This window comes from Mus caroli, chromosome 1, assembly GCF_900094665.2.
Source record: "Mus caroli chromosome 1, CAROLI_EIJ_v1.1, whole genome shotgun sequence".
Classification (NCBI taxonomy): Eukaryota; Metazoa; Chordata; class Mammalia; order Rodentia; family Muridae; genus Mus; species Mus caroli.
Window position 1 is genome coordinate 124,300,325 of NC_034570.1, and position 13,221 is coordinate 124,313,545.

Genomic DNA, 13,221 nt, shown 5'->3' on the forward strand with positions numbered 1-13,221 from the left:
GGTAAAGATCCTTTCCCAATCTGTTGGTGGCCTTTTTGTCTTATTGACGGTGTCTTTTGCCTTACAGAAGCTTTGCAATTTTATGAGGTCCCATTTGTCTTCTTAAGGAAAACATAATTTTGCCAGATGGGTATGATAACCTGGGTAATAGTTATTCAAAACGAACAATACTCGTATACTTAAGAAATAATCCTGGCAATATCTTTGCTATATAAGTCTCTCATCTAGCCAAATGGCCAGACTTGGGGTCTCCTGATCTGTTTAAACTGTTCAAAGCCTCGCTTCAGGCTGTGACCTAACAGAGATTTCAGGATAACAGAATATGTAAAATTCATGAGCCTAAGTTGTATACAAGTTATTGAAATCTTCCATTCAAGGCCAGCTCCCATTTGAGCATGAGCCAGACCTGGACCCACATGTGCTATCAGAGCCTTTTCCTTTACGAATCTGTAAGTGTACAAGAGTGATTTCTCACTGGAAAGGAATATTATTTCTGTAACAAAATAAGCCAAACACAAAAAAGACAAATATTGAGTGGCTGCATCTATCTGAGTTCCTGATATAGTTAAACTTGCAGAGGCAGAGGCAACATGGCGCTTATCTATCAGGGGACAGAAGGAAGGAAAATGGAGAGTTAATGTCTAATGAGAATGTGTTTGCCTTGGGAGTGAGGCAGCATAGAGAGGCAGGGAAATGAAAAAGACACGGGAAGAGGAAGGACCACCTTACTGTTGGATCTGGCTGAGCAGCCAGAATTTCAACATAACTGATAAGGTCAGGACTACTTAGAGACAGACAGACTATCCGAGCGATATCTCGAGGGTATTGAGAAAAACAGACCATGCCTAGTGACGACCAGAGTATCTGCGGCCTTCAGTTTACACTTCTCTATCATCCATACACCTAAGCAATGCATCTCATAAAAATCACCTTACAATGTCATTCATGAAAGGAAATCACTAAAGAAAAATGGGCCTAGCAGTTCATGTACATTTTTACTTACTTTTAGAACTATTCTAGTTTTAAACTTTGATGTTTAAACCGTGTTGTAAGTTATATCCTTTAAGTATTAATGTAACTTTGGAGGCCATGGAATCACACACACACACACACACACACACACACACACACACACACACACACACACGCACGCACGCACCATGAAAACACCCAAGAGCCCTCTCTCAAGAAGCCCACACCCATGTCCCTGACTGTGCATTGACCTTTTCTTACTGGAATCTCTGTCTCATCACCCAGTAAGCTCACCTTGCTGCACTCACTGATCCTGGAATTGTGTACAGATGCCTTTTTTTAACCTGGAGGGTAAAGTCTCTCCCTAAAGGCAAGAAGAAGTAACCCAAAGAATCCAACTTATAGATTGGACACTGAGTCCATTTATCCAAAAGCCAAATCTTCAGTGGCACATGGCCATCAGAGGTCACCTAGGGCCAGGGGCTGTGGGAAGGAGGACAGACTGCACATGGGATGATGGAACTAGAGACTCCATCTTCCATGGGAGAGAGGGCACTTGAAATGTGTGTGTGTGTGTGTGTGTGTGTATGTGTGTGTGTGTGTATGTATGTGTTGCACATTCTTGTCAAAACTAACCTACTGTGCCCTTAAGAAACGCACATTTTCCTGAGAGTATATTATACCTGACTATAGTTGATGTGAAGTCAAGAGAAGGGCATATATAGCTCAGAGGTAGAATTAACATTTAGCATCTGTGAAGCTCCAACACTACAAGCACAGCCAACTACGGAGAACAAAATTGCAACTGGTCTGTGATTAGTGAAGCCCCTGAGCAGTCACTGCTGGCTTCCCCATGGAAGACACAGCAGGGGAGCTGAAGGCTGTGTAGAGGGTTGAGCTAGCACTCAGAGCCTGATGGAGGCCAAGGCTGACAGTCACTCGGGGATTGTACAAGACTCTGGCCCTGTGGCCTCTTGAATAATCTGCAAGCATTTGGCTAAATGCTCCCTCCCAGCCGGTCATGGTGGCACACACCTTTAATCCCAGCACTCGGGAGGCAGAGGCAGGCGGATTTCTGAGTTCAAGGCCAGCCTGGTCTACAAAGTGAGTTCCANGACAGCCAGNGCTATACAGAGAAACCCCCGTCTCGGAAAAAAAAGAAAAAAGAAAAGAAACATCTGAGGTGGGTGGATGGGGTAACACCCTCTCAGAAGCAAAGTGGGAGAGGATAGAGTGAAGAACTCGGGGTGGAGGACTGGGGAAGGGGGGCAACATTTAGAATGTAAATAAATAAAAGCATTTAATAAAATGAATAAATAAGAAGCTCCTGAATTGCCAATACTGTATTGTTCAGCCATGTCCAGATTGCCTTCTCTGTTCTTTCCCCTCCCCCAGCCATCTTGTGGTTTCTGAGAGCCTAGAAGCCTTTCCTCTCTATCCTGGTCTAACCTGAAGACTTCAAGGGACCCTGAAAAGCTACACCCTTCTCTTCAGGCCATTCTGGGTGTGGGGTGGGGAGAGGCGTGTAGTCTGGAGACAGGACCATGCCAGAAGGCTTGAGTTTGCTCACTCAGAAAACCAGCTCCTATATAACAGGAGCTTTGGTGTGCTGCTATTAGTTCTCTGTAATCATGCACCTTCTAGAGGCCCAGTGGCTCTAAGGTAAACGCAAAGGCCCATGTGTAAGCCCTCGCTCTGCCACCTGGCTCCTGTGTGGCTGTCGACAAGTCACTTACTCGGGCTGACTCCCCATCTATAAAATAAGGCTTGTGGTCTCTACCTCACGAGGCTACTGAAGGGACTCCTTGAGAATACAGGTCGAAAGAATATAGCAATGGAAGTTTCCTTTACCAGAGTGAGGGACACGGCGCTCACACTGGAAATATACCAGGTCAGCATGTTCATGTCAACAAGAAGATGTGGGTCCTCAAAAAAAAAAAAAAAACAAAAAACAAAACGTTAAAGTTGAGAGAGAAGCTCCCTTTAGAAATGCAAAACATGCTTGAGTCTCTGGGAAGTACACATAGAGGTGAAGTTCAAACCAGGTGGGAGGCTGCGGAAGACAGGGAGGGAAGAGGGTACAGGCTGAGGAGGGCAGGAGGCGGGGCAGGTGTAATCAGGACAGGAGCCAGGGGGTGGAGAGCAGGGTGGAGGATCCAGGATGACTGCTGCAGATGCAAGAACTGGAGGCAGGGCCCCAGGGAGCCCGCTGTAGCACAAAGAGGGCGTGGAATAAAGCCAGGTCCCCAGGCAGTGGGGATATTGCTGAGCTGTGAGAAAGACACAGGAAGTAAGAAACTGGCACCAAAAGCAGGAGAGCTCTCACCTCCAGAGACCCCAAACAAGACCAAAGAGTCTGGGCAGAAGTAGCTAGCAGTGAGTATGTGGCCCAGCGCTGGCTCCTAGAACTACAGGATGCAGCAGGAAGCAGGAGGAGGGGGCGGAGTTAGGAACCTGAATCACACTTAGCTGGGCTTGTGTGGGTACAAGAGGGCGCATCTACATGGGGCTGGTACTCTAGTACAAAACGGCTTGGGGCTGGGAAAAACACACAGTGGCCACATGCACACGGACAGGGGGTTCTCCTCCTCCCTCCTCCTGTGTTCCTGGTTTCCAGCATCAGTTTATCAGTCCCCGCCAAGTCTGAGGGCAAGCACTATTAATAGCACATCTGACAGGTGAGGAGACCGGAGGTGGAACTGAATAGGAAGCAGGCAGGAACTGACCATGATGCTTCCTGACTCCCAGGATGCTGTCTGTCCTTCCCCTCACAGCTCCTCAGAAGGAAGGCATTCTCCTCAGAGTGGCTGCCTTACCACAGACTATATGGCAGAGAAGAGGGAGGTGCCCCAGACGCACCCGGACTTCTCACAAGTCTCGCTGCAGGTCTTTCCTCTGGCACATGCATAGGATTCTGGGTCCTCCTTGTAGAAGCAAAGCACAGCCTGGACTTTGAGGTAGGAATCTTGAGAATGGAGTGGGACAGATGCCTCGGGCTTCTTTCTAGGGAATCCACTCACCCTACTGAAGGATGTAAAGAAAGCTCCATCAAGCCCAGCTCCTTGGGGATGTTTCTTTCTCTCTGGGGAATTCTCAAGCAACCCTGGCCTCTCCCTAGAATCTACCATCCCAGCATGGTTCTTAGAGTGGCCTATGCTTACCGATCCACAGTCTAGCATCTCATTTATGCAAATGGCGGCTGCTCTAACGTATAGAAGACAACTGCCACAGTCCTCAGAAGGAAGAGTGCTGGGTGGACATCAGTCCAAGGTCCAGCCTGCAGGACTCTACTTAAGAAGCAGGGCTCTCCAAGCTCTCGAAGAAGAACACTCACATGGCCCCTCACTGGCACGAGGTATTTCTTTTGAGTTAGATCATATTCTTTTTTTTTTTTTTTTTGGTTTTTCGAGACAGGGTTTCTCTGTGTAGCCTTGGCTGTCCTGGAACTCACTCTGTAGACCAGGCTGGCCTCGAACTCAGAAATCCGCCTGCCTCTGCCTCCCGAGTGCTGGGATTAAAGGTGTGCGCCACCACGCCCGGCTTAGATCATATTCTTTATCAGAATAATCCTCTCTGTCGTCAACCTCTGAGGAGTCAGGATAAGCACTTCGAGAACATATGTTCTTGGGCCCTGCTACTGGTTGTGACATTAGACTAACTAATGCTAACTTCTCTCTCCTCAGTTTCCTTGATTCTAAGGTCAGGACTGTTGGCATTTAGTCTAGGCTCTGCCCCACAGTTACCTGGCAACAGCCAGGTGTACCTGACTCACTATAAAAGGGCCTGCTTGCCCCCTCTTGATCTCACATCTTTGCTCCCTACTTACCCTCTTCCCCCTCTCTCCCCATTCCCCTCACCTCCTCTCTCTCCATGTGCTCATGGCCAGCTCCTCTACTCCTCTTCTGTCTGTCTGTCTCTGTCTCTGTCTCTACTCTCTCAACTCCCATCCCCATGCCCTGAATAAACTCTATATTATACCGTCCCGTCCCATCCGTGTGGCTGGTCCCTCAGGGAAAAGGGATGCTTTAGCATGGGCCCACAGAGGCACTCCCTTCCCCAACACCTTACCACACTGGCACCAAACATACCTCTGGTTTCTCCTATCTTTTTATAAAACACAAGGATAGTAAAAGTTGTTGGGAGGGCTGTGTCTGAGTCACTTGGCCTTGTTGGCATCCAGTGCTCAGGGAAGGGCCTGACACTGGGTAAGACCCCAGTGACCAGAAGCTACAGTCATGACTATGTTACCAACATGGGGCAAGACCAACTTGCTGGTTCCTTCCAGTGTACCATGAGCCTTGACCTCAGAGAAAGAACTGTGACCAACAACTTGGTCTACTTTGGCCTCTATAAGAAGACCTTGTTTGCTTCCTAATCCTTCCAGTAACTGCTCCTAACAACTGACAAGCATGTGACAGAGCCAATAGTTCCCACTCTTGCCCCACTAAAGGCGTGTCAGAGGTCATTGGGTTATTCCTCTAAGCCAGGTGTCCTCCAGGCAGCCTATGGTTGATTGACAAGACAAGCCACATCCTCTGTAGGCAGAAAAGCAGGTGGCCTGGGATGCACATCACAGAAACAGCCTGCTCCCAGGACCGGGGGATGCTGCATTAGACGATGGAGGCCGGGAGAACTGTGAATGTGTTCGATGTCTCCTCCTTGGGCCCCACAGAAGCTCCTGGCATGCTCTTTTTTGTGCTGTATGGTAAGGGAGCATGCTAGACATTCCCATCTCCTGACACTGCCCTTGCGGGAGGACTGGGCTGCCTTTAAAGACTGACCTCAAGGTTCAGCAAGCAACGCAATATTCCTTCAGTACCTGGGATCTGTTCCTTCTGGACCTAATGTTGTCTTTCTAAGATACATATCACTGACTCTTCAATCCAAACAACTTTAAAGTCACTGTGTCCAAACTTTTGCCTCAAGGAGCCCGAGGGCAGAGTCTTCTCCTTCCCTCCCACTGGCATGTCTCCTCTTACACAGAGACTTCCTGGAAGGATGTTTTCTACCTCTGAGGTGTGCCAGGAAAGAGCTGCCCCAAACAACAAGGACCCGGTGGGGGCCATGAGATTCCAACAGAGCCAAGTGACTCAGACTTGACCGGATTCCCCATTGACCAGGCTCCCTATTCCCATTCAGAACTGACAGGAGCTCGGGTTTCTCAGAACCAGCCCATGTTCTCTTCCCAAGAAGCCAATGGACAAAGACTATTCCCGCCTCTTCCCATCCTCTCTGCCCTGACATCCAGAGGCACCGACACTGAGCCAGATAGCCTCGGCCGGAGGAAGAGGCAGCTGGGGATCTGGATGCCCAGGGCAAAGGGTGGAGAACAGGAGAAGACTAGCTCCGAGTGAGCACCGACTGTCCTTGTGACTTAATGTGCACCCATGAATCGGTCTCCTGACCGTCCGTCAGCATCTCTCTTTCCTAAACATCCCTCATTCACAGAGCAGGATGCCCCTGCCCGCCCTCATCAGAGCTTTGGATACTTCTCCTTTGCCCTGTCTCTCCTAAAATTTTAGCCCGTTAAGAATACAAGACCCTCACTGTCACTCTCTGCTTTCTAGCCTGGCTGCTAATTCTCACCAAACCACCTCTGAGCTAGGCTGCTCCAGCACACATCTCCAGGGAGCCTCAGAAGGTCAGAGCGGAATCGGGGAGGGGTCGGCAGGAGGTCACGCTCAAAGGAGAGCTTACCACCTACCTCTCCTGGCTTGTCCAGAGTCTGCACTGGTGGGCGCCTTCCTTAGGGACACGTGGATGCCGAAAGCTGACCTTTCTTAGGCCCTAGGCCATCCGAGTGAGCAAAATGAAGCCTGAGTAAAATCCCAGCTTGATCCTCTCCCCTGAGCGCTGCCGTTCTATACAGCGAAGACAGCAGCCCTACCCGAGGAGGAACCGAAGTCATTCCTGGGTGCCCCTGCTCCCCGCCAGCTCCCACTTGTCACTTCCAGCCCTGTGTCACATAAACAGGGCTTTATTATCTCAAGCCCACCACGTCCTGTGAGAGTTCTGTAAATGGAACACCACACAATAACTTGTTTATTAATAACGGCTCGTCCCCTCCCTCAGCCTGGCTCACTCACTCACCGCACTGTCTCCCGCCCCCCCCATGCATAATGGAGGAACTGTGTGGCCTGTGACACAAGCCAGGCTGTGCTCTTCAGGCTGAGGGGATAGACGGGGAGAGGTACCAGCCTGGACCAGGCTCCCTAAGGTGGGGGCAGAGGGGAGCAGACCCCCATTATAACTCAAAGATGTAATGTTGTGTGTAGAGTGGGAGTGCTGTGTGGCAGCCTTAGAGCCAGCCCTGCCCTATACGCATGTCCCACGTGAGCCCATGCCAGGGTTATCCAACACCAATCCTGTTCTATCCAGGGCAGACAAGGCTCTCCACAGCCTCCGCCCACAGGCCCACTTCTGTGTAAAAGTCTGGGGGCAGACTTCTTTCTTCCATTCAACACTCCATGACACTTCTGCTGACCAAACACCTCCAGTCCCTACAGTGGTCCCTTCAGGAACCAACTTCCAACTGGCCACCACCCTGTTTTTCCCTCTGATGGGCAAGCAGGGGCGGAACATGGTCTCTCCAAACCCTCCTCTGGAGAGCGGGAAGTCTAGAACATCTAAAGGTCTTAAAAATGTTTATGTCCTAGCCGGGTGTGGTGGCGCAGCACTTGGGAGGCAGAGGTAGGTGGATTTCTGAGTTCGAGGCCAGCCTGGTCTACAAAGTGAGTTCCAGGACAGCCAGGGCTATGCAGAGAAACCCTGTCTCAAAAAACAAAACAAAACAAAATAATAATAATAATAAAATGTTTATGCCCTCTGTTTCATAAAGTTAATTTCTGGAAGTGGATGTTAAATGGACACTCCCCTCACTATGTATAGTTTCTGGTACGTTTTAAACAATGTGTAAATCGTTGCTCTAGCATATTATTTAAGGAATGATGGCAAGAAAAAGTCCACGCATGTTCACAAAGACAGATTTTTTTTCTGAGTATTAGTTGGACCCATACATACAAAACCCATATACACGAGAGAATATTTCCATAAAGGCAAAAAATGACAAAAAAAGAGGCAATAAAAGAGATTAGCTACTGCTAGGGAAAAATGATAAACAATACAGTGTATCCACAATTTAACAGAAAATAGAAATTATAAATAATAAAACCCAAGGACCTGGGTTCAAAATCTGGCTCTGTCTTTTACAGACTATCTTACTTCGGGCAAGGTACTCTAGGCCTTCACTTCCATATATACATGTTAAAGTGCATGGATTCAGTAAATGACAGTGCCTGAGGTATATGGTAAATATTTTAAAAGATTAAACTTTCATCATAAGCAATGAAACACAATGATAAAATAATAACATAGGACAATATCTTAATAAAGTGGAAAATAGAACGATCGTCACTGAGAGTAAAATTATAGAAAATGTGCGTTTTCTCCTTTATGCTTATATTTTCTAAGTTTTCTGTGATGGACATAAATGACCTTTGTGCACAGGAGTATGGCAGTGAGAGCACATTGAAGATGGTGGCCTCAGCTTTGACGATGGCCATCATTTGGGACATATTCATCTGAGGTGGCCTGTCTGTCCACCACACTCAGAATCATAGACTCAACAGCTTTTGCTTTTGGCTCCTCTAAGCCCACATCTTGCCTCAAACCTTGCTTCTCTCCAGGGCTGGTGACGAGACACTTCTCCAACCTACAACAAACATGGCTAGTGACATTTGTGGGGAACCAGGAGTTGGAGAAAAGACGTGGTGTAGGGGTGTTGGCTTAGGATTAGAGCTGAGACAGAGCAGGGGTGGGGGTGGGGAGGGTGGCTGAGTCTGTCCCCAGCAAAAGCAACCTCTCTCAGACAAGTGAAGTGGAGAAGCTGATGCCCAGCCCAGAGTTAGCCCATGTGAAAGAGAAACAGACAGGGGAAGATTAGCTTCTGAGGACACTGGGTGGGCATTCAGTTGAACGTCCTGGTGACTGGGGCATAGGGAGACCAGAAGGCAGCTGCTGCACCTCTGCCTCTCTACTTCCCAGCTGCAGGAGTTGAGCTCCATATTTCTGCCATATTTTGCCATTCCTCTGGCTTTTTTCCAGGCAGCCCACAGCCATTTCTCAAAGCTTCCTGGAGGTACGTCTCCTTTCCCAGCCCAGAATGGAAACAGGGATGGGGAGAACAAGAGTGGAGAGGAATGTGGGGCAGAAAAGAGAGCTGCCAGCCCACCTGAATGTGGGTCACATTCGCAGAGGACAGCAGGCGCGCCAATGCAGAATGGCTGCAGTGACAGCTGGTGGGCCTGGAGGGGCACTCATGGAACCCTGGCCAGGCAGCTGAGTTGTGCGTGCCCAGCTTTCCACCCTCAGGATCACTCACCTTCTGGCCATAGCCCCTCCCCCTCCAGGTGACCTCATGTTTCAAGTCCAACCTTTTGGCTTTTTTCACATTGGGATGGATCTGCGATGCCATGACTTAAAGGATCGCTGGCTTTTGTGACCCAACACTGCCAGGCAGAGGGGACAGGAGTAGGCTGAGCAAGCCAGAAGCTTTCTCTCCACCCTTGCCTGCCAGCTAACAGCTGACCTTTGGGTACATATTCTGGTTCAGTTTAGAAATCAAATGCTTTTAGAACAAAGAACTTGCGGTCATGATAGATTCTGTCCGAAGAGCTTAAGCAGAGGTTGGGTGGGTCCCTCAGGGCTGTAGAAAGCCTGACACTGAAGGGTGGTGGGCTACAACCACCCCTGAGTCCAGGGCTGAAACCAAGAGTCCACAGGTTGGCAGCAACTGTGGAGAAGTCAGGCACTGAAGTTAATGAGGTAAATGTGCTAACGTGACTGTCTACTTGAGAGGGCCGAGAAAAGGAGGCTAAAGGAACACCCCACTGGGAATGTGTGTGAGGGTGTTTACAGAGAGGACCAGCTAAGCAGAAGACCTGCCCTGAACCAGACTGCAGTCTGTAGACCTGTATGGAATCAAAGAGAAAGGGGAACGCTCCCAGACATTGTCTCTGCTTCCTGGCTGCCGTGGTGTGAGCTGTTCTGCCTTGCCACATCCCCATACCATACTGGATGGAAATCTCTGGAACCATGGGCCAAACAAACAATCCCTCTCTTAAGCTGTTTCTCTTAAAGTATTTGGTCACAGTCATATGAATGTCTGACTAATGCAAGTTTCTAAGAGCAGTGGTGGCCAAGTCAGGACTTCATGGGCCTGTCCCTGTCTCTGCTCAGGTGTGGCTCTCTGGGTGGAACTGTGGTTGTGCCAGTGTGAAGGTGTGCAGTTGTGAGTCTGTGGGAGGTACAGCCTGTGCGACTCTGGGGAAGGGTTTTGGTCTCTGTGTGTATGCTTGAGTGCTCCAGTGAGTATATGAAAGTGTGGCCCAGTGTGTTTATTAAAGTGTCTCAGTGTACCTTTCTGGTGTGTGGGCATATCTGTTCTAGGATATCTGTCTGTCTTGTTGTAAGTTTATGTCTTAGTATGGCTCAGTATACATGGGTACAAGTCAGTCTCAGTTGTATACAGGCATCTCTGTACATGTGCTTGCAGCTGGGTTTATAGGCCATTGTTAGGGATGGTGGTATATATGTGTGTGTCCAGTGAGATACACTAGATAAACTTGTGTTTTAAAATAGAGTCTTGCATGGGTGCTTGTGGTATGCACGTCTGCACGTCTACCTTGATCTGTATGTACATAGTAGCTCTGTCTCCACATGTACGTGGTGTGTGTTTGTGTGTGCATGTGTGTGTTCATGGTGTCTGTAGAGGCAGAAGTTAGGAAAGGAAGGAATCAAAGGTCCATGGTCCCCTTCTTACTACTAGAATGTTCTTCTGCTGAAAAAAGAACAGTACTGGGTGGCCCAATCTGCAGAATACAGACCACTTGCTCCAGGTGCGCAGTGAGTGGTCTCACTATCAACATACAGTGATCTGATACACTTGCTTTCCTCCACATACAAAGGAAGGCCACCTGCCTACCCTGGCCTTTTCTGATCACTAGTCTCTTACTTCATCTCTTCCTGGCAAGCCCTGACTAAGCCCATCCTGAAGGCTCTAGTGCCATGTTCCCTCCTCCATGAAGTCTGTCCAGCCCTTCAGCTGGAGGTGAGCAGCTCACCCCTGGTTTCCAAAGCAGGTCGTGTGAGTCCTCCCTAAGAACAGGCTCCATTCTACTTTCATTGCAATGAGACAGCATCCCATGGTAAGGTACCACCAGGAGGCCCACCCTATCTTTGCAGTTTCTCATACACCTCATCTGATGTCTTGTAAAGAGGCATGCAGGAAACATTTACTGACCTATGACATCAGCAAGCTGGAGAGGGAAAGAGTAGTACTGTCTCAAGCTGGGAGAGCTGGTGGTGACAAGTGAAAGCCAGAGAGTCACCAGCCCTGGTGTGCTGCTGCTCTGGACTCAGGTTCTGCACGAGAAGAATGCAGCTTCTTTATTCTCAATAAATATGGCTACCTAAGAACTGACCTCTCTCAAGGGCTTGACATGACTCATATGGTACCATCCACACTAGCATGCATTTCTGACTCCTGCCACCAACATGGCTGCCTCACCAAACACATTCTGTAAGATCAAAGTTCTCCTGAATGAACTGAGCCATAGTTTGGTGAACATGGGCTTGATCAGTCTCCATGACAGCCAGATCTCCAGTGTCCAGAGCAAACCCAGATAGCCAGCGACAGAAAAGGAGCAGGGAGCCCTCTCTGCTGGGAGGAAGGCTATGCTATTCATGCCACCCATGAAGTGTGCAGCAGTGTTGGACTCTGAGAGCTGAGGCTCTTGGAAGGCTGATCAGCTAAGCACTGGCACCAGTGTGGCCCAGTGGACAGGTCTGTCATGGTGCTGCTGGGAGAAGAGAGTTGCACAGATCAGAAACTGGCATGGTAGTGTGTACTAAGCCAAGGCACCCATATCTCAAGGCCTAGAAGCTCTGCCTCCATCCAGTGGAAAGCAGTACATGCGTCCACAAGGGAACACTAATGAAGACTAAAAACCCATAGGAAGTTCAAGTAGCCAAGACAACCCTGAGACAGAGCAAAGTCAGAGATTCCTACTTCACATTCTCAGCCATGGTGAGGAAATCAGTACGCTAGACAGAGACAGAAGAAAGGAACTGGACAGAGTCCACAGATCAACGTATGCGGTTATGAACAATGTATATAATAAGAGCCCCAGTCTACCACTGGATGAGAGAGAAAGAATGTCATCAACAAATGACACCAGGACAGCCACATTGTCATGTGAAAATTAAAAACAAATAAAAATAAAGTTGAGCCCTTCACTATGTGCTTCAGTTATAAACAAAAATTAAGTCGAAATGGATCGGTGACCCGGATATTAGTGCTAGAACCAATACCCTCACGATAAAATAAAATAGAGCTCTCATGTCCTTGAGTGTGAAAACGGATTTTTTGATGTAACGCAGAAGCAGGGATGGACTGGGACAAACGGGGGTTCATCAAAGCATCTCTGCACTTATAAAATATTACCAAAGAGTGAAAAGAAAATCTACAGAATGGAGGAAAATATTTTCAAACTGTGTGTCTATAAGAGTTTAATGCCCAAACTATATGAAGAGCCCATAAAACTCAACCATGAAAGAAAAAAGATGTCAGAAGATTGTTATTAGAGAAATGGGGAATAAAACCACAGTGGGACCTTGTGCCTACGAGCAGAGCTATAATCAGTAGAGAATAATAGTGTTGGCAAAGGTGTAAGAAGACCAGGGGTCTCCTGCATCCCTGTGAAAGCACAAAATGATGCAGGTGCCGCAGGAAGTCGTCCTTTGGCAAACTATGCAGAGAAGCACCTTCACCCCTAGATGAAGAGTCCAAAAGAAGAGAAAACGGGGACCGGATATCTATACATGAATGTTCACTTCAGTATTATTCATAACAGCAAAAAGTGATACCTACCCCACTGTCCTCAAGAACAAGAGGAAAATACAACACTATACATCTATATGACAGATTATGACTCAGTCATAAAGAAGAATAAAGAGGCTGGGCGTGTGGCTCAGATGGTGCAGTGCTTGTCTAGGCGGGGTTGCTCCCCATCTCCATGAATAAATGAAGAAAGAATGAAGTTCAGATGCATGCTATAATGTGAATGGACCCTAAAAACATTATGCTTGAGGGATGGAGAGATGGCTCAGCGGTTAAGAGCACTGACTGCTCTTCCAGAGGTCCTGAGTTCAATTCCCAGCAACCACATGGTGGCTCACAACCATCTGTAA

General features: G+C 48.3%; 1 protein-coding gene across 21 annotated transcripts in view; it reads right to left on the reverse strand.

Moving 5' to 3' along the window:
* The window catches only part of Nfasc (neurofascin), a 179,665-nt gene that overhangs the window by 138,305 nt on the left and 28,139 nt on the right, over positions 1-13,221 (reverse strand). Inside the window, exon 1 of one of the 21 annotated variants that reach the window (XM_021159106.2) lies at positions 6,677-6,753. The exons of 19 other annotated variants lie outside the window; for them this stretch is intronic. The gene's annotated coding sequence lies outside the window, so the exon portion shown is untranslated. Of the gene's footprint in view, positions 1-6,676; positions 6,754-13,221 lie in introns of those variants that run through there. One more of the 21 variants, XM_029478691.1, reaches the window with a different exon arrangement.